Below are 19,453 nucleotides of genomic sequence, written 5' to 3'. Positions count from 1 at the left end.
CTGCGTCGGCCATTCATTCCTGGGCGGCGCGCCGCGGGGCCGAGACCGGGCTGGGCCGAGGGCAGTGCGGACCGTCCGGCCCCCGAGTCCCTGGCATCCTGATCAAACTTGGCGACTCCGCCGGGAGGTTGGCGCGCTTGGCGGACCGCGCTGCCGGCCGAGGGCCAACGAGGGGCCCGGGCCGTGGTCGCGGTGGCGGCCGGTCCACGCGCACGGGCTCCGGAGACGCAGGTCAGCAGCCGCCGGCCCGCCGGGCCTGTGTCACCGTCACCAGGCTCGTCCCTCCCGGCGCCAGCACGGCCGCAGTGGGTCGCGCCCCCGGGCCTGGGAGTGACCGCGCGGGCTCCGGCAGGTCTCTGGGGCAGGCGCTGCAGAGCCGAGCGCCGCCGTCGTCGGTTTCCAACCTGTTGAGGCGAAACTGCCCGGATTTCCCAGGGCCAGCCTTTGTGCGCCGCCGGGGCCGCCAGGCCTCTGTCCCCGCGCCCGCCAGGGTGTCGGGTTGCGCGCGGTCCCCTTTGATGCGGCCGGGCGCGAGCGCCGGCCGCGGCCGGGAACAATGCTCAGAAGCCCAGGGCTTGGCCGGCACCCGCGGCTTTTCCCGCGTGGGCCGCAGCCCGTGCGCGGGGACGCTGTTCCAGCCGCCCTCAGACCGCCTGTGACGCCAGCTCCGGGACCCCGGCCCCTGCCACGCGGTCGGCCAGGTCGTCTTCCCAACTGGCCCAACAAAGGCCGGGAGGAGGTGGCGCGGGAGGAAGGGGGGAGCCCCCCACCCTGAGAGAGCCCGGCGTTTTGTCACAGGTGGAAGTGGAATGCCGCGCGTGCCGCCCTCTTCTCCAGGTCAGAAGGAAAGGGGGAGAATGTTGACTGCGATCACGGGGCAGCAACACACCTGCTGGCCGCAGCTGGCCAGGAAGGAGGGTCGGGCCTGGAGAGAGAGGAAGATAATAGTTTGTTTCATTGTTTCCAGTTGGTGGAGTCACCAGGTTACACAGCAGCAGAGACCTTTTTTAAAAAGTAACCGCTCATGACTAGCTCCGCAGGGAGCACCTGTTTGTTCCCCAGCTGGGTTAACTCTGGGTTAACTCCCTATCCTTTTAGGGGACAAGTTTGTCTCCACACCCCTTCCCGTCCCCGGTTCTTACCAACCATCCTCCTGGCTTCAGGGGCCGTCCCCTGGGCTGCACCGTGTGCGCACAGGGACCAGACCAGGGCCGCAAGTGCTGGAATTTGTAAGCCTGGCGCCTCTTCTATAATCTGACCCTGGAGTTCCCAGCCCCCAGTTGATGAAACTTTGTAATCAAGGGAAGGAAATCCAGGTTGCTGGCTGTTGGCTGTAGAGTGGAAACAATATAATGTTATGTCAGTAAGCTTTGGGGAGCTGCGATCTTGAGCGCTAAGGGTGGGGTGTAAGGTGGACTTGGGGGTTCTGAGGGTAGTGACGGTGGGGAACCTGCTTAGCCTTCTGCCCGCTACTGTGGCTGCAGTGAGGTCGCCACAGTCTCAGATCCTCTGGGGAGGAAGGAAGACCGCTGATGGAGCTCAGCCTTTTCTCACTCTGGAGGTTAAAGCAGGAAGCCGGCTCAGCGGGAACGCGGGTTCCTCCCGGCTGGGACTAAGTCCTCTTGAAATGGGATAATAATCGCCCCCTCTGGGTGTTACTGGAGAAGAGCTAATGTGTGTGAAATCCTAATTTAGCAGAGGCTCGATTTCTTCTAGAAACCCTTTAAAATCATCCTTGGGAATTAAAGGTTGAGGCCCGGTTTGCTGATTCGCACATTTTTTTCTGACCAAAAATGATGCATTTTTCCACGTCTCTGCTGCACCTGACCCCTCCCTCCCAGAGGAGAGCCTGCCGCTGTTTTGTCTAAGGGTTGGTCGTGATTCTGATGCTGTTAAATGGTTTGTGCATCCCCCCGTAACTAGAAACCTGGTGGCACTGTGGGCCGAGCCATCTGTGACCCCGGAGCTCAGTGCTGCCAGCAGGCCTGCTCTCCTGGTGGGGGGGGCGGGGGGGGGGGTTGTGGACTCACATGGGCCGGATGGCTGTGGACGTTCGGAAGTGTTTGTGAGTCACGAGTCGGGGCTGTGGACAAGGACCGAGTGTGGCAGGCGTTCGCAGGGTCTCCAGGACCCTGGTCTCCATCCATGCCTGTTGTCTCTGGCCTTGGCATCTGGCTCTGTCAGACGTCGCCCTGCCCTCAGCCCATGGGTCCCACCACTTGGGCTCGCACACAAAGCTCACGGTCCCTCGGTGGCCCTACAAGGGGCCTGGGTTTGAAGAAGACACGGCCGACACCCTGTGGGCCCCAGGGTCTTTGAGCGTCCCATCATCCTGAGGGCACAGTACCTCACACGGTAACCATTGGGCCCAAGCAGGTGGGAAATGCTCTGCCCAGAGCAGCCTGTATTTAGGGCCTGGTCCTCTCATCTGCCGGGGAGTCTTCAGGGTTCAGGTGCGGGACTTCATAAGATAGTCTTGAATTTCCGCAGAACTCGTTTTTCAGGGTACTCCTGTTTTCCTTTAAAAGAAGGAGGAGAGGGGAAAGTCCTGTGCAAGAAAACCTAGAAGGAGTGACACTGACCCCACCCGGAGTGAGGGCGCCCGAGAGCCCTGCCCCCCTCGCTTCACCTTAGAGAAGGTGCTTACACGTCAGGGTGCATGCATGCACAAATGCGTGTGCACACATGTGCATACACACACGGACGCGTGTGCATGTATCACAAACACATGCGCACACATACACTCACGCGCACATGCATATACGCAGGCACACACACCCCACACTCGCACACGTGCGTGCGCACACGCGTGCGTGCACACACTAGTGCTCTAGTTCCTCCCGAAGTGTTGAAAAGGCTTGGTTCTCTGGGCCACTGGGGGAGCTGGAGGGGCCCTGGGTGGGGTGTCCCGCCCCTCCGTGTCTGGGGTGAGCGCTGACGCTGCCCCCAGGACAGCCCCAGGGCCACAGAGGGCAGCCAGGCTGGGAGGGGCAGCTGCAGCCGTGTGTCGCCCAAGGGAGGAGTCTCGGTGACGCCCCTGTGCTCAGCGTCCACGCGGGGCCGCGCTGGCCTAGCTGCTTCTCTTCGGGAAGGTGCTGTCCACCCACCCCCTGAAGGCGATCCATTAGGTTCTCCACGCGGGGAGGTCAGGGCACGCTGGGACCCTGCGGGGCCTGGTGACGAACACGCACTGGGGACCCTAGGCCGCCCTGGTGCCTTCCAGCTGGTGAGGGGCGGAATGGGGCAAAACCCATCTCGTGGCGCGATGTCCAGTGAGCCTCCCCCTTTCTTGTGGCCTGAGGCCCGCTGGGAAGGGCTGGTCCACCGAGGGGTGGGGTCCAGGATGGGGGGGGGGGCCGCCAGCTCTCAGGGATCAGGTGAGGGTGTGGGTCGGCCTAGCTGCCCGCTGTGGTTGACAAGCGGCCCCAGCCCCGCTCTGCCTGCCGTGGGCCGGCCGCTGCCCGCGGCACAGGCCCATCGGCAGCTCCGGTCACCCATGTTAGCCCTGCTGTCGGCTCCCTGAGGCTCTGGGTCACCGTTGTGTGAGGGAGAGCCAGACCGGGTGCCCTGACACGGGGACCCCTCTCCAGGGAACCAGGCTCCAGGCTCAGCCGATACAGTGGATGTCACAGGACCTGACACGGAAAACTCACAGAAACGCGATGCTGTCCTTGTGGGGGGGGGGGGGGGACAGGGGGGAATTCAAAAGCCTGTTTGGTGTGCTTCTGAGATGATTCACTTTGGCGGCGATGGCTCCGAATGACTCCAGTGTGCTCTGAGCCTCCGTGGCCTCCCCTCCCGGTGGTTCAGGGCCTGGGACTAGCCCCGCGCCAGGCCCTCGGCCCCCGTGCCCCACCCCGCTCCACGCCTGGGGTCCCTCCCCTCACCTGTGCAGGAAGAGCTGCTCTTTCCAAGTGCCGTGAGTGCACGTGGTCGTGTTATAAACCGTCTTTAGGCCGCACACCACGTCCTCGCGCTGCACCGGGCCCTCTGCGTCCTGCCCCCCACACTGCCCGGCGTGTGCGGGGGGTGCGCAGAGGCTCAGCTGTGGCTGGACGAGGGGTGATGATCCGGACTGGGGGCTCTGGGCCCGGGCAGAGGGGCTGTCGGAAGGAGCTTTTGATCACAGAAGTGCTGAGTCAGATGACACGCGGGGTTGCAGGCCGGTCCTGCGCTCCGCCTGCCTCCCCAGCACGGCCTCCCTGGCTGCTTCGCGAGAGCCCCTGAAAGGAGAACCTGTTCGCAGGCGCGTACGTCGTTTTGGGATTTCGTGCCAGCACGTGGGGTCACTCTGGGCTGATTGATCCCCTGTGACCAGGGCAAGGCAGGGGCTCCCCGCACTGAGCTAGGTGGTGATGAGGCTTTAGGCCACGCCCGGTTTCTGGAGGACCAGGGGGCTTTGGGGTGGGGCACGGCACTGCCTGTGGGGTCAGGTTGACCTTCTCAGGGCGTTTCCTCGGATTGGACGTCGGGCCAGAGCCAGAGGCTGGGGGTGGGGGGGCACGTCAGGCCAGGAGATGGGATGAGATGTGGCATGGGACCTTGGTTGCTCCTCTGGTGGCAGGGCCTGGGTTTGAGCCACAGGACCCGTGTGCGGCGAGAGGTGTCCTTCTCTTTCAGGGTGACTTGGGCTGGCGTGAAGGCGGTGCGGGGAGGGCGCGGCTCAACAGCGGCTTCGCCCCTTGGCGCCTACCTGTGCAAAGCAAGTGTCGCCGTCCTGGGAACGTGAGCCGCGGGTTCGTCTGCTCGGGAGCGGGAGGCTGGCCACACCTCTGCAGGGACCTGACCCAGGCGCCCCAGACCTCCAGGACAAAGGGAGACCTTTCTCCACATTTCCATTTATCCAACCAGGGACCTCACCTTGGAAGGAATCATGGATTCAGTGCCTGGTGGAGAGTGTGGTCCCCACCCTATGCTGTTGGGAAGGGCAGGCAGGGGGCATGTGGGGAGAGGAGTAAAGTTCCCAGATCCCTTGGCGGGCCCTCTGGGTGGCAGAGACCCAACCGGCCCAGTGGGCCGCTTCCCTGCCGGGGGTCTGGGGGCTGAGGGTGGGGGGTTGGCATCAGTGCGGGACCTCGGAAAGCTTACTTGCCTCTGGGTGGTCCAGGGCTTGGGAGTCACTGGGTGCCAAGGCCTTGCTGGTCACTCTACTGGGTCCGTCCGGGTGAGCCCAGCCACCTAGCCTCTTGTCCATTCATCGAGTGACTTCCTCCCTCCCATGTGCATTTTTGAGCACCTTCTGTATGCAAGGCACCCTGCCTGCCGAGAAAGACACAGAGGTTAGCTCCCAAGTGCCTCCCCCGCTGGGACCTCCATCCCGAGGCAGGAAAGAGCTTCGTTTAGCGCTCTGTGTTGTCACCTCGAGAGCTGGCCCGCGCTGGGGCTGAGTGCAGGGCTGAGTGCGGGGCTGAGTGCGGGGATGTGGCTGGGGCTGAGTGCGGGGCTGAGTGGAGGGTTCTGGTTGGGGCTGAGTGCAGGACTGAGTGCAGGGCTGAGTGCAAGGCTGTGGTTGGGGCTGAGTGCAGGGCTGAGTGCAGGGCTCTGTTGGGGCCGAGCGTGGGCCCCTGGGGACGGGGGGGGGGGGGGGGGGGGGAGCATCCCTCCAGATGAGCGGCTGTCCGGCTCTATGCACTGTCACTTTGAGAGTCTTGCTAATTTGACAAACGGGAAGAAGTCATGTCAGTGTCCCAGTCTGCGAGTTTTCAGTTGCTAGCGAGGTGGGCGGTCTGGCTGCCCAACCAGGGGCCGGTTGCCCCTGGTGTCCGTGCTCTGTGGTGCCCGGTCCCCTCGTCGCTTCCGTCTGCTCGCGCCGTCTGCTGCAGATGGGAGCACGTGGCGCATTTCCTGCTTTGAGGTCGGCCCTAACTGGGGACGTGGTGTTTCTCGAGGCACGGGGTTATTTTTTCCCTAATTTTTATGGCCCGTTCTTCTAGTTGGACGGCACCGCTCGGGGCCACACCGGGCTCGTCCGTCCAGCAGGGATAGGAAAAGTAGTGAGGATTCTGTGGGTAAAGGTGTCCAAGGCCGTAACCAGTGCACGTGGGAGGGCCACGTGCTTCATGTGAGCCGGTGCTGTCTTTACTCTGCCTTCGTGGGCATGGACTTGGGGCTAGCCAGTCCTTGGAGAAAGCTATTACAGAGTCACTCAATCCTGGACTGTTGCAGCTGGCGGGTGGGGGGCCTGGTGTCCACTTTGCCTCTGTGGGCGGGACCCCGTTTACGGCGATGGTTGAGAGCCCAGGCCCCAGGTGTTCGTTGCAGCACTGACCCTGAGTGCTGTGTGACCTTGGACAGGTTACTCACCCTCTCTGTGCCTCTGGGTCTGATCTGGGACAGTGGGGAGGACAGTGGGGCTCTGTGGGGGTTGGTGGGACATTCCTTCATTGAGCGCACATCGCATGTCAGCTTTCCGGGATGTGTCTGATAACGCCTCGCTGGGCTCAGGGGACCGCGGTGGGGATGGCTTCCACCCGGAGGTCTGGAGGGGCCCGGAAGGAGGGACTGGTGTGCCTCGAGAGCAGGATGTGGTCTTGCGTTTCTTACTAGAAGGTGGGCCGTGTCTGCTGAAGTGATCGAGTCTATTAGAGTCTCCCACTCCCCCCCAGCCCTCCCAATGTGCCCGCCCTGGCCGCCACGCCCACCCGCATGTCCCCTCCGAGGGCTCAGGGCCGCTGACCTGCCTCTGCTTGTCGGATCTTGTTACTGTGCTGCTGTATTTTGAAAAAATCCTCCTGCTGAGACAGTCTCTTGTTCCTTGTGAGCCAGTGAGCTTCCTGGACCAGGGCCCGTCTGTGCTTGTAAATCTGGACCAAGCCTGATGGAGTGCCGTCTGGGGAGCGGGCAGGGGAACGTTCAGCCCCTTCCTGTCTTGTCATCTCGGCCTGCACTCACCGCGCTCACCTTTGGGCCTCTCCCCTGCCCTGGGTCCCCAGGAAGGTGAAGTCCCCTCGGAAGTCACACACTGGAAGTCACACACCGCTGCCTTCGCCCCAGGGCTGCCCTGTAGGCCCCCCGTTCGGACACCTGCAGGCCCCCTAGGAAATCCTCTAGGGGGGATTGGAGGCGGGCAGGTGCCCCCTGGAGCCAGCTGGGAGCTGGGAGGGGCTTTTTCTAACATAAATAATTGTTTCATCGGAACAGCTTCTCGCCACCCCAAGCAAGTCTGTGCCTGGTGCTGAACCATTTCCGCCCCCCGAGCCTCTTGGCCTCTAGGAGGAGGAGGGACCCCTCTGAGTCCAGGTGCCCCCCAGGGCCCCAGGCCCTCCTGCCCTGCTGCAAGGTCCTGGCCGTGGCTTGGGTCCCTTCTCTGGGTCCGAGGCTAATCGTCGTCATGCTGTGGGGTCACGACACGCCCACTGTAGCAGACAATGGTGGCGGTGACCTCTGGTCGTCTTGGGCCCTGGCATTTCAGTCTTGTCTCCCCACGGTACTCAGGGGGACCCAGCTTGCTGCAGCCTGGATCTTCCTGTTTTCTGGCTAAAAGGAGCCTCCACCCCCAGGGCCAGGGCTGACTCAGAGTCCACGATGTTCCACGTTCATAGCCTTGCGTTGTGAAAATAATTAAGAATGCCGCTGGAGGTTTGGAACCGGATGGAAGAAAGCACCATCCTAACACAGACTTACGTGTCATCATGGGGCAATCTGACATTTTAAACAGACTTGGGCCCCCCTCCCCGCGGCCCCGACCCCGGGCCAGGGAACAGCCCCGCCCGCCCGTGAGAGGACAGATGGCATTCTGGACACCTAACGTCCCCACATTTAAGACTCATTTATCTTCTGCTTCCCACGGCATACGTTGCCCAGCGAGTGACAGTCTCCGGAGACACCCATGTCCCGTCCGCAGAACGTGTGAACGCTGCCGTGCGTAGTGGGAAGGACCGTGTGGGTGTGTTAAGGCCCTCGACCGGGGGACGTGGCTCTGGGGGGGCGGGGGCTATGTGTAACCCTAGTGTCCTGACGAGGACAGGGGAGGCAGGGTGGTGGGGGGCAGAGTCGGGACACAGGGCCGTGGAGGCAGAGCGGCGGTCGGAGGGAGGGGGCGGGGGAGGGACTGGGCACCACTGGCCACGCGGGCGGCCGAGGGGCCACGAGCCGAGGGGCGTGGGTGCCTCTGGAGGCTGGACAAGGCAGGAAGCGGACTCTGCTGGAGCCTCCGGAAGGGAGCCCGGTCGTGCTGACTTCTGACTGTTAAGAAGATATGCGTGTGCTGTTCTGTCACCACAGCTTTGTCGCAACAGCTACAGGACACGGCACAGCCCGTCATTGGGTCACTGAAGGGGGTGGGATTGTGGTCATTGCAAAGGCCTCTCATCTGTAAAAAAGACCCTGATACGTTCAAGGCCTTGGTCCCCCACCTGTGCGGGGGGAGGGGGGGCCGGAATGTGCTTCCTGCCCCTCGGGCCCCCTGGGCGCGGGCTCCCTACAGAGACGCCCAAGGTGGCGGTCCTTCCTGCCTCAGGCCCCAGCACAACTCCCAGGTGCCCTGGGCAGAGCCAGGGCTGGACTCGGGGCAGAGGGCAGGGGGGCCGGGTCTCGTGGGGCCTGAGGACCCTCCCGCCCCAGCCCTGCTGTTGAAAGAAGGCTGTCCAGGTGTGTGCCAAGCAGGCTGGTAGCCCCTGCCTGCCGCCCCAGAGCCCCAGACCATCCAGACGCTGCTGCCTCGTTACCCAGAGCGCCCGGAGGCCTGGTGGGGGGCAGGCGCGGGCTGGCCGGGCTGGTTCGCTGAGGGAAAGGGCCACGCCGGCCACACCCTCGTGTCACCCCATCATTTGCTTGTGAGTACTGGGCGACGTTCCCCTGTTCTTTGGCCCGGTGGCCTTCTCTGGGAGCTCACACGGTGAGCAAATGTGGGGGGCGTCCAGGCAGGGAGAGCACCCCCCCACCCCAGGCCTGGCTCTGCATCCTGTGGGGAGGGGCTGGGGACTGCCGTACCCGCTGGCTCTCAGAAGTGGGGGGCCTCAGGTCGGGGGCAACCCGCGCTGGCCAGAGGATGGGGCCTCCTGGCCCAACCTGCGGGGAGGGTGTGGAGTTCCTCCCAGGGCGGCCTTTCTTCACAAAATGGGAAGCCTGAGGCCCCAAGTCCGAGGTCCCTGGGGACTGGCGGCCACATTCCTCCCCTGCCGTCTGGTCCCAGCTTCCGACCTGTGCTCAGCGGCCTAAGGACTAGTTAAATTGGTTTTTGGTCCTAACTGGTTAGCAGACCCTCCCTTGTTGAACTCTGCAGCCCACACCCACCCAGTGGACTGGAGATGCACAGCAGCTGCCCCGGAAAAACCGTGTCTCGCCTCAGTTTCCCCGTGTTGCCCAGGCCCCTCGGCTGACGGGCGGCAGTCCTTTGCTCGTAAGTTGCACTGATTCGCGCCGCAGGGCTTACGGGTCCTTTCGGGCGCTCTCACTTCGGGGGTGTGGAGGCTCGTGTGACGTCTCCTTCACTCCAGCAGGAACACCCTGCCTCCTTGCCGTGCTTCCGGAAAGGGCTCTGGAATGAAAGGGAGCTTCTGTTCTCCTGGTTGGTCGCGCTCAGGACTGTGTGTGCGGGGGTCACTCACAAGTAGCCCCGAAACTCGGCGGGGCCGCCCGCACCCAGCAGATTGTGATTTCTTCGCTCCCCGAGTCCAATCTTCTGGAACCCAGGCGGGACACAGACATTGGGGGGCGGGGTCCTCGGGAGACCCTCCTGCTGCACTCAGCTCCTTTCCTATTCACCCGGGACCCCACGTCTGTCTTCCTCCTGCCGGGGCTGTGCCCGTCCTGTGGCGGTGAGCCCCCGCTGCGTGCCCTGTGGGTCACGGGGCCGCCCTCCCTGCTTGGGCCTGTGGGTACAGGCGCCCTGCTGCGTGTGTCTGCCTGTCCGTGCGGAGTCGGGGTCCCACCGGGCCTGCCGCCCCCGTCCGCGCAGCCCCGCGTGCTCCGTGCCCTCTCTCAGGGGTCGCGTCTGCCGCCTTGCCCCCAAAGGCTTCACTCCTGGCTCACCCAGGAGCCGCCCGTGTCCTGTCTGTCACGCTGGGCCGCGGGCGCCGCACGTGGGCTCTGTGGAAGTGCCGACTGGCACCAGGAGAAGTCTCTGCAGGAGAGCAGGTGGAGGATGTGTGGCGGCCTCTGTCACAGCCCTGCCCGCGTCCCCACCGCGAGACAGCCCCGGCCCCGGCCGTGCTGCTCTGCTCCGGGAGCCCCCTCCATCACCCAGGAGGTTTCCCGGGAGCCGGGCAGGGCGTGCACGAGCGTGGCGTTCGTGTTGGTGACCCCGTCACGTAGTGGAAATCCACAGTGTGCTACGTAGATGAAGGAGGGGCCCAGGGGCGCGGGCCGTCTGCCATGGTCTGTCCGTCCGCTTTCCTCGATGAAAAGGTCGGTGTGATGTGCGGACGAGAGCTGGCCGACGTGAGGCTTCACGGGACAAGGCCCCGGGGGGCCGGGTGTCCGGCCCTTTACGAGACTGTGGACCCCCCGGGCCGCGCCCAGGTCGGGCCTGCTCGGCACCATCAACTCCATGAGCGGCTGGACAGATGACCGTTGGGATCCCAGACGCTGGTTTGGGAGGATTTCCCACCGTCCCTCTGGCGGGTTGGGTGTCTGCCGTCTGCCACGGAGATGCGTTCTCTCTTGTCTTCTGTGAAGGATGGACGAGTCCACCAGGGTCCCCGAGCGTCCCCTCTCCTCTCGGAAGACGGGCGGGCCCTGTCCTGGGCTGTCCAAGCTGCGTTTAGGGCACACGCGGTCCGTCACCGAGTCTGGAACATGACAGAGGACAGAGCTCTGGTGCCTCGGGCTGGGGTCGGGGGCCCCGTGACGCAGTGGGGGATGGGACCAGCCCTTAGAGGCCTGTACCATGTCAGGAACCAGTGGCCGCCCCTGAAGTCTTGGGGGGCTCCGGCTTTCCCAGGGCCACTGGGTGGAGCCTGTGAGGCTGGGGCCAACTGCCCACACGGCTGTTGGTGGCCCGGGCACAGGAGTTTCTGTCCTAGCTGACAGATGTCAGATCTGAGCCATTGGTAGTGTGGGTCATGCAAGGGGGGGGGGGCCCCTCCCAGAGCCCTCACCGGCCCGTGTTTGGGGGGCCCTGGTGGTTCTGACCACAGCATCTGTTGAGATGCTTCTGTGGGTGCAAAGAACCAAGAACCAGCTTCTGGAGAAAGATGGAGGTGGATGTACACGGCACGGTCCTGGGGCAGCCGCGTGCCACCCCAGGCCCTCAGTGCACAGGGTCCCCGAGACCCCCGGGGGCAGGAGACCGTGGCAGGGGCCGGGTGGACGCCGAGCACTGCCGGGTGCGTTCACGGGGCAGAGCGGGTCCCCGTGCCCGGCCCACAGGGACCACTTCCTGCGAGTGGGAGAGGCGGCCGGGTGCTCGACCTCTGGGTTCTTCCATTGCTAATGACGCGAGGGCCTCAGCTCCCCCGTGCCCAGGGGCGGGTGGTGGATGGCCCTTGTGCCAAAGGAGTGTCCCCGCAGGGTGCCGCGACAACTCCCTCCTTTCTTTCCTGTCTCAGCTCATGACGCCCGGCGATTTGGGTCCCAATTATATCTAGGAAGGAGGGGAAAGGTCGTGCTGCCTAGACACTAATCCTGCATGGTTTCGTTTCTACCCCTGTGAGTATCCCAGCAACAGGATTAGGGCTGGACGGGATGGCACTCCCCGGGGTCCGCTCCTGCTGCTCTCCGGAACCTTCTGGGGCCAGCGGTGGGGTATGGCACGGAGGGCCGTGTGGAGAAGACAAGCTCCCCTCAGGCTGGCCACCAGGGGACGGCGGTACAGGACTCGGGGAGAAGGGGCCACGGCTCCTGGGACCCCGGGGCTCGGGGAGCCTCAGCTGGAAGCCGGGCGTGGCCGCGTGCGGGCCCTGCTCGTGTGGCCTGGTTTCGGCCTGGCCACGCGCACGGTCCTGCCTTTCTCCTGGAAGAGCTGGAGGGGCTTCGATGATGGTCCGTCCCTGCTTCTCACCGGGTCCGCCCCTCACCGCGAGACTGACCTGTGCGGCTCCCCACCAGCCCCCGGCGGTGTCCACACTGGTTCCTACTCTGTACTGGGTTAGTCGGTACCTGTGCGTGTGAGGCTCAACCCCCTCCAAGCGGCTCGAGGACAGACGGACGGACAGACAGGCTCTGGGCAGGACTGGACTTCGTCCGGGGAAGCGTTCGCAGCCCTTGTGATCCGTCCTCACTGAAAGCTTACGTCACGTGCCTTGTGCTTAGTGCCCCTTGCAAAGGGACCCTAAGTCCGAGTTCAAGCTGTGGACCAGGACCCTGGTGGAGTCACCATCTGTGCACCTGACCCCAGGACTTGATGGCGGCTGGGCCAGGAAGCAGGGCTGCTGAGTCGGTGCTGGTTGAGCCGCAGGACTGTCGCGTCGCGGGGCCGTGTGGTCCGTGGAAGGGGCGCAGGAGGGGGGGAGGCCCCACTGAACAAGGGATCCCCTGTCTGACAGCCATCTGTCTGGGGTCTCGGTGGGGTGAAGCACCTGCCACACTCCCGTGTGTGCAGCCGGGGGGGGGGGGGGGTCTCGGCGGGGACGGGGGCAAGGTGGGACTCTGCTGTGCGCGCACCCTCTCCACCCACCTTCCGGCCCTGAAGCGGTTGGGGGCGGCTCCGGCGCGCTGGGGGTTTGGAGCCATGGTCTGTGTCCGCCAGAGCCCTTTGTTCCTTAGAGGTGGCAGTGATTTGTGGGTTGTAAATTTGGAAAGTGCCCAGGATGAGAAGCCAGAGTGTCCCGTGCTTGGCTGATCCTGCTGCCCGATGGGGAAACGTTCCCTGCTTCCCGTGGGCCTGGCAGGGTGCAACGGGGCTCACAGCCCGCAGGCTGCGTCTAGGCTCCAAGTGGCCTGGGGTGGGGGGCGGGGGGGCGTGTACCCATGAGGCCTTCCTTACGCGGAGACCCACGCTCCCGCCAGCTCCAGGAAGCAGGCTACAGGTCTTCTCGGCACGCCAGGCCCAGGGACCTGCTTTCGCAGGACGTAGCAGACGTGCCGCGCAGGTAAACGTCTCCACAGGCCTCGGGGAGCGCCGGCCCGCTCGGGGTGACCGCGCCTCTGGAGTTTCTAAGCCTGTCACTGCCACATGCGTGGGGGTGTCTGCACCGAGCCCGCTGGTCACTCCACTTGTGCGGTCGCTTCCTCGGTTCCCGAGGCTCCTCCCGTTTAGGGGGAGGTGCCCCGTCCCTCCCACCCCAGCACGCTCGCACACCTGCCCCCTGCAGCCACACGTGTGCTCACACACGCTCACACAGGGTTCTGTCTCAGGGCACCGTGACCGCTCACGGGCTCCCTGCCCAGCCAGGTGCAGGTGCAGATGGCTGTCCTGTGGGGAGCCTCCCGGAGCCCACTGGGCGCTTTCTAGAAGGTTTGAGAGGTCTTAGGTGTCTTACTGATGGCCCGCTGTCAGTGCGACTGTTTTCTCTCCCCCAGAGCAAACCCGATTTGGAAACCGGTCCCTGAACGTGGCGGGGTGAGGACGGCCGCTTTCGTCCCGGGGTCACCAGGCCCCTGAGCGCCCCTTGCTGGGTGATGGTGCCTGTGGGGGCTCCTGTCACCCCTGCTCCTCTGGGAACGTGCTCAGGGGACTTGAAGAGAAGGGCACGGGAGCCTCCAGCCTTGGGACCCCAGGGCCAGTCCCGCAGACGCCTGGACCACCTGCCTCGGCTGGGCTGGGAGGTGTGGACTTTCCACTTCCTTCAGGACAGTCGACCGCTCAGTCCCTATCTCCGCAGGGTCGGCCCAGGTCAGCGCTGGCTGCCTCGTGGCACAGACGTCCCCTCCCCCGCCCCTCCATGGCCCCTGAGTCACCCAGGTTAGGGCTGAGTTAATTATCCTGGGCTTGGTCAAACATTAACACGTCAGGCTGGACAGAGCACCCCCGCTTTCTGGAAGAATAACTTCGTCTTGGCCCAGGCCGCAGGAGGGTGCCTTCCTGCTGGCTCCACTGCCCGAGGTGGAGCCATCAGCCTGGGGCCATCTCAGGACCAGGCTCTGCGGGAGGCATTGTCCCCACGGGGCAGTGGCTCGACACGCCCAGCTCCCCCAGGCGGTCCCAGTCGGCATTTTGTTTGGAACCTAAGGCAGAACAGTGTGAGCAAGGCTGGAGTAGACGAGGAGTGGGCTCCCTCCAGGTCTGCAGGTGGGGGGCCCGGCGGCCGGCGGCGAAGGGACCGAGACCAGGGACAGTGAGCAGCCACTGCCGGGCCCTGGAGGGACAGCCCCCTAGGGGCCGGGCGCCTGGTCTGACCTGTGCAGTGGCACAACTAGCCCCTTATGGACGTTCACAGGGCATCTGAAGAGCACTGTGCCCTGCTGTGGGGGGGGCCCTGGCACCGTGGCCGGCCCCGTGGCAGGAGCGCATGCTGCCCCCCGAGGATGGTGCTCAGGCTGCGGGGCGGGCAAAGGGTCCCTCTCCCTGAGAGGCAGTAAGGCGGCTGGGGAGGGGGCGGGCTGCAGGTGAGCACAGCGTGGCCCGGCTCTGGCCTGTGTTAGCTGGGGGACCCCGGGGGAACGTCCTGGGGATGCCCCGGGGAGGCGGCAGCCCGGGGCCGGCCCAGAGCCAGCCTGGGGTCCCCTGCAGAGACTGTCCCCTCCCGTGAGGAGCATGGCCTCTGCACCTTGAGCTGTGAGGACACGGGAGGTGACGGTGGCGGCGGTGAGCCCCGTCTCCAAGGCTGGCCTCCGACACGCGTGTTCCTGAATTCAGAGCACGGGGGATGTGGCCAGATTCGTGTCGTTTTTGCCTGCAGTTTGGAAGAACAGGTGCCACCCTCGCCCAGCTCCCTTGGCCACTCCCTCTGGAAGGTTCTGCTGGGGCTGATGCCCACGGACACTGCTTGTCTCCCGTGGGTCTGTAGACCAGGTCTGACCCTGCCACGGCTGTCCGTCCCCCTTCCTGCCTCATGACCGTCCATTCCGGTCGCCTCAGGCAGCACCAGGCTCTTCCGGGGGGTCTCAGAGAAGCCCGGGGTCGCTGGGGGCCTCCAGGCGGAGATCAGGTGCTGATCAGTTCGGGGCGTCTCTGGGGGGGTCACAGGGCAGGGGCTCCGGAAGCAGCTGTGTGCTCTCAAAAGCAGGGCAGGGGCTCCCTGCCGGATGAAGCAATGCCAGGGACACAAACCCGGAACCTTCCGCAGATGCCGGAGGCTGTGGTTGGAGGCTCTTGGCCTCACCGTCACTTGGGAAGAGTTTACGATGTGTCACCTCTGGCCCACACACCTTCATGTTGGGGTCTGCTGCCAGGTGTGTGGTCCTGTGTGGCCCTGTGACTTCGTGGGTCCTCAGCTGCACTTGCCCTGTCAGGCTGCCACAGCTCGCCAGCACCTCCTGAGCTTTGGTGCCTCCCGGAGAGAGGGGTGCCCTGGGAGGGACGGAGCCTGGCATGCGGCGTGGATCGCATGGGGCCGCTCACAGGGCTTCTGTTCCTGAAGCCTGAGGTCCCCGGGGCGTGTCCTCCTTCCGGCCTTTCCCGGGAAGGCACGAGCCGGGGACCCAGGCTTGGTGCCAGGACGGGAAGGGTGGATCCCGGAGGGCTCAGCGGGGGCGACCGTGGGGGCCGGTGGACCCCCATGCTCCCCAGACGACTAGACGAAGGGGACTAAGGGCTCTTCCTGCGCCCTGAAGGACAGAGCTGGGCCTCAATGTGAACTTGGTTCTGTTTGATTTTCACGCTAATGGCGTTGAGGACAGGAGCAGGTAGGGAGAGGGAGGAAAGCCGGCCGGCCGAGCATTTGAGGGTCCGGATTCAATGCTCAACTTAAATCTGTGTTCGCACACGCCCCCTGCGCGCAGGGCCGTCCTTCTATCCCTCACACGGTGCTTGCTGTCCCCACCGTCTTCGCTACCTGGGAGAGCCATCTCTGTGCAGGTGCGCCCAGGCGTGACCCACGAACAGTTGTTTTCAGCCGCTTATCTTCAGCGGTGCTGGCCCGGCACCCGTGCTGCTTTCCAGGGTCAGGCCGTAGCTGAGCCCCTTGTGCAGGGACAGGCTGGGCACCCCGGCTGGCTGAACACAGCCGCGAGCCACAGGGTCCACCCCCACGTAAGTGCTGGAGGCTGCCGTGGCTTTGGAGCAGGACCCAGGCTGTGTTTTCAGGTGAAGGGTGTCCGTGACCCTCGGGGGCTGGGGCACAGCATCGCCTCCTCTGCCCCGAGGCCGGCTGGCCGATCTGTGGACAACAGGTGAGGACCAGGTGGGCCGAGGCAGGGTCTAGGGGTGCCTGTTCCTCTGAAGAAAACCGTGTAGAACCAGGCTCTTAGGGCTTACACAGGCCAGACCCAGCGCCCACGCAGAGAGGGCAGTGGCTCTCGTTTTTACCCTACAGGCGCCCTGGGAACGGCGGGGGTGTCCACGGCGCCCTGCGGGAGGCCTCTGAGCACACCAGGGCTTTGCGACTTTGAGGACCGTGTCGGGAGCCAGGGCCCCCAGCCCCCGGTTTGTGCGGCCCCGTGCTTTGTCTGCTGGGCTTTGCTGGCCGGCCACCAGCTAGGTGCCTGTTGGTCAGGATCTGACATCCCGGATGCAAGGCCCAGCCTGGGACTCCCTGCTTCTGTCGCCCTCCTCCCCGGCGAAGAGCCCTCCCCTACCACCCCGCGGACACCGGACGCTCACTCACAGGGCCTGCTGGTCCCGGGCTCCCTCAGGGGCTCGGGGCTCAGCTGGGGAGCCCTGCGGGAATGTGCTGGGGAGGGAGCTGTCCTGACAGAGGTGAGGGGTGTGCCCAGCGGGTCTGAGAGAATAGGACACCCCCACTTTCACGGGCACCTCTTTACAAGGACCGAGCGTGTGCCTGTGGCACGTGCTGCGTGTTTTATTTTTTTTTTTATTTTTTTCAACATTTTTTATTTATTTTTGGGACAGAGAGAGACAGAGCATGAACGGGGGAGGGGCAGAGAGAGAGGGAGACACAGAATCGGAAACAGGCTCCAGGCTCCGAGCCATCAGCCCAGAGCCTGACGCGGGGCTCGAACTCACGGACCGCGAGATCGTGACCTGGCTGAAGTCGGACGCTTAACCGACTGCGCCACCCAGGCGCCCCTTTTTTTATTTTTTTTTTTATTTTTTCAACATTTTTTATTTATTTTTGGGACAGAGAGAGACAGAACGTGCTGCGTGTTTTAAACCAGGGTTCCTCTGAGCGTTTGCAAGCCTACCAGGCACCCGGACCCCGTGGGGTTTCTGTGCCCTCCCTCATCTCTGCCTCCTTCTCACCGGGGCGTCCACATCAAAATGTCACATCCCCTGCCTGCTGCCTGCCCCCACACGTGCCCAACCTGCCCAGAGGGTCCCTGGGCCCCTCCCTGCCCGTGACCCCCACTCACTTCTGGGCGTGGACCCCAGGAGGCGGGTCGGGACCCCCCTCGCCCACCGGCAGCCCAGGAGGCTTTTCATCCCCCGGCCCGACTGCTCCCGTGGCCCCACCCGGGCTTGGCGAGATGGCGGAGCCCGTGGGCTGTGCACCGCCTCCTCCGGGCAGGCCCCCTCTTGCCCCTGGCCCATCCCGGCCCTGACCTCACCCGTCTGCCTGCGTGTCGGGACAGCCCGTCCGAGCTGGCGGGAGGCTCCCGTGGGCCTGCCGAGGCTTCTGTGCTGCTGCGGGGCTGACTTACTCCCCAGCTGACAGCATTCCATTTGGCCCTCGTGATGCGGGCTTGCTTTCCTGGGACCTGAGCCTCCCGTGCGGGCGGTCGCCCGCAGTCCCACCGGGTACTGGGGTCGGATTTCTGTCGCCCAGCAGACAGTTCACTCTGATTTGGGGAGCACTCGGCCTGTGGCCGGGTACAGAGGGGGCGAGGCCGCAGGAATCCAAGGCCTCGGGATGTAGGCTCACACCTGGGCCATGAGCTCAGGTCTGACTAATGAGGCTCAGTGACTCACGGCCCCGGGGCCTCCCAGGCGAGGGCTGCTTCCCAGCACCGTGTTGGGAGCCCAGGACACCAGGTCTCTTGGTCGTGTTCACACCGCCTCCCCCGCGTCCCCCACCCCGTCCCTCCTCGAGTGCCTCTGGGGGTACATTTCACCCCGTTGCACAAGGTCTGGGCAGTGGCTGTTGGGGCTTGGGGAGCAGGTATGGGTGAGGTCATGTGCCTTGCATGGGCCATGTGATGGGGCAGCCTCCGCGAAAATGGCAGGACAGCCTGTGAGGAAGGCAGGCTGACCTTGGTGCCCCGGGCACTGGTCGTGGCCAGCGAGCATGGCCCAGGACAGGGATGGAGGTCAGGAGACTCTACAACACAAGGTGGGCCTTGTGGGTCACGTGCTGTAAATTCTGTAGGCCGGGGAGCAAAAGAATCCCTTAACGTTTTTTATTGGGGTAAAATGCACATAGCCCAAAACTGACCGTTTTATTTGTATCTTTTAAAGTTTATTTATTGAGAGAGAGAGAGAGAGAATGAGCAAGGGAGGGGCAGAGAGAGAGAGAGAGAGAGAGAGAGAGAATTCCAAGCAGGCTCCACGCTCCGAGCTGAGCCTGACTTGGGGCTCGATTTCACAACTGTGAGGTCATGACCTGAGCCAAAATGAAGAAGACACCTAACCGACAGAGCCACCCAGGTGCCCCAAGACTAACCATTTTAAAGTGAACGATTCGGGAACATTTGCTCCATTCACAATGTCATGCAACCGTCACGTGTCTGGTTCTGGAACACTCATCGGGGAGGCCCTCGTCCATCGGCAGGGCACCCCCGTGCCCTTGCCCCAGGCCCGGCCACCACGGCCCCTTTCTGTCTGTGGGTTTGCCCACTGCGGGCATGTTGTGTGCCTGAACTCCTGCGGTCCTCATCCTGTGGCGCCCGGCTTCTCTCACCCAGCGCGGCGTTTTCCAGGTCCTTCCAGGTCCTTCCACGTTGCAGTATGGGCCAGTTCTGCATCCCTTGTGATGGCTGCATAGTATCGCCCTGTGGATTCTTTAACCTTTACATTTTTCATGGAACTGAAACGTCTCTGGTCCGAGGATGCTGGCTTTCCTTAAAAACGGCGAGGGCAGTATCTGCAAACCCTCCTTCGCGTGTCCTGTGGGAAAGTGTGTGGGCAGCCTCCCCGCCAACAGCCTCTCCCAGCACCGAAGGCACGGCCGGGAGGTGAGGACGACGAGACCTGGTTCTCCCTGGCTGGCCCTCGCAGAGCTCAGCAGGGAGGGCGGGGGGGAGGGGACGTGCTGCTGGCTGGGAGGGGAGACGTGTGCACCAGAGGTGGGACACAGCGTGCTGCCCGAAGACCCCGCACGCTGGGCAGGGCGTTCACGTGGGGCTGTTCCTTCATCTGTGTGCAGAGGGCTCCGCTGGTTAGGGCTGCGTCCCAGGAAGGCCGGTTCCGGGGTCCCCTCTCTCCCGGTCTCCCCTCTCCGTGGTCCCGCAGTGGGGCTGGAGTCAGCATACGGTTTCAAATTCTGAGCAGTGCCCAGGCCGGGAGCAGAGGACCCACAGACGTGGAAAAGCCCCTGTGCCTGAGAGCAGGTGGGGGCAGGAGGGGGCAGCGGGGGTG

At 64.2% G+C, this 19,453-nt stretch overlaps 1 protein-coding gene across 1 annotated transcript in view; it reads left to right on the top strand.

Moving 5' to 3' along the window:
* Nucleotides 1–19,453, top strand: part of COL18A1 (collagen type XVIII alpha 1 chain) — an 81,513-nt gene that overhangs the window by 861 nt on the left and 61,199 nt on the right. The gene's annotated exons all lie outside the window — the stretch shown is intronic.

This window comes from Panthera uncia, chromosome C2 (assembly GCF_023721935.1).
Source record: "Panthera uncia isolate 11264 chromosome C2, Puncia_PCG_1.0, whole genome shotgun sequence".
NCBI classification, from domain to species: Eukaryota; Metazoa; Chordata; class Mammalia; order Carnivora; family Felidae; genus Panthera; species Panthera uncia.
The sequence above is the reverse complement of the archived record's forward strand: the minus strand, read 5'-3'. Positions and strand labels throughout refer to the sequence as shown.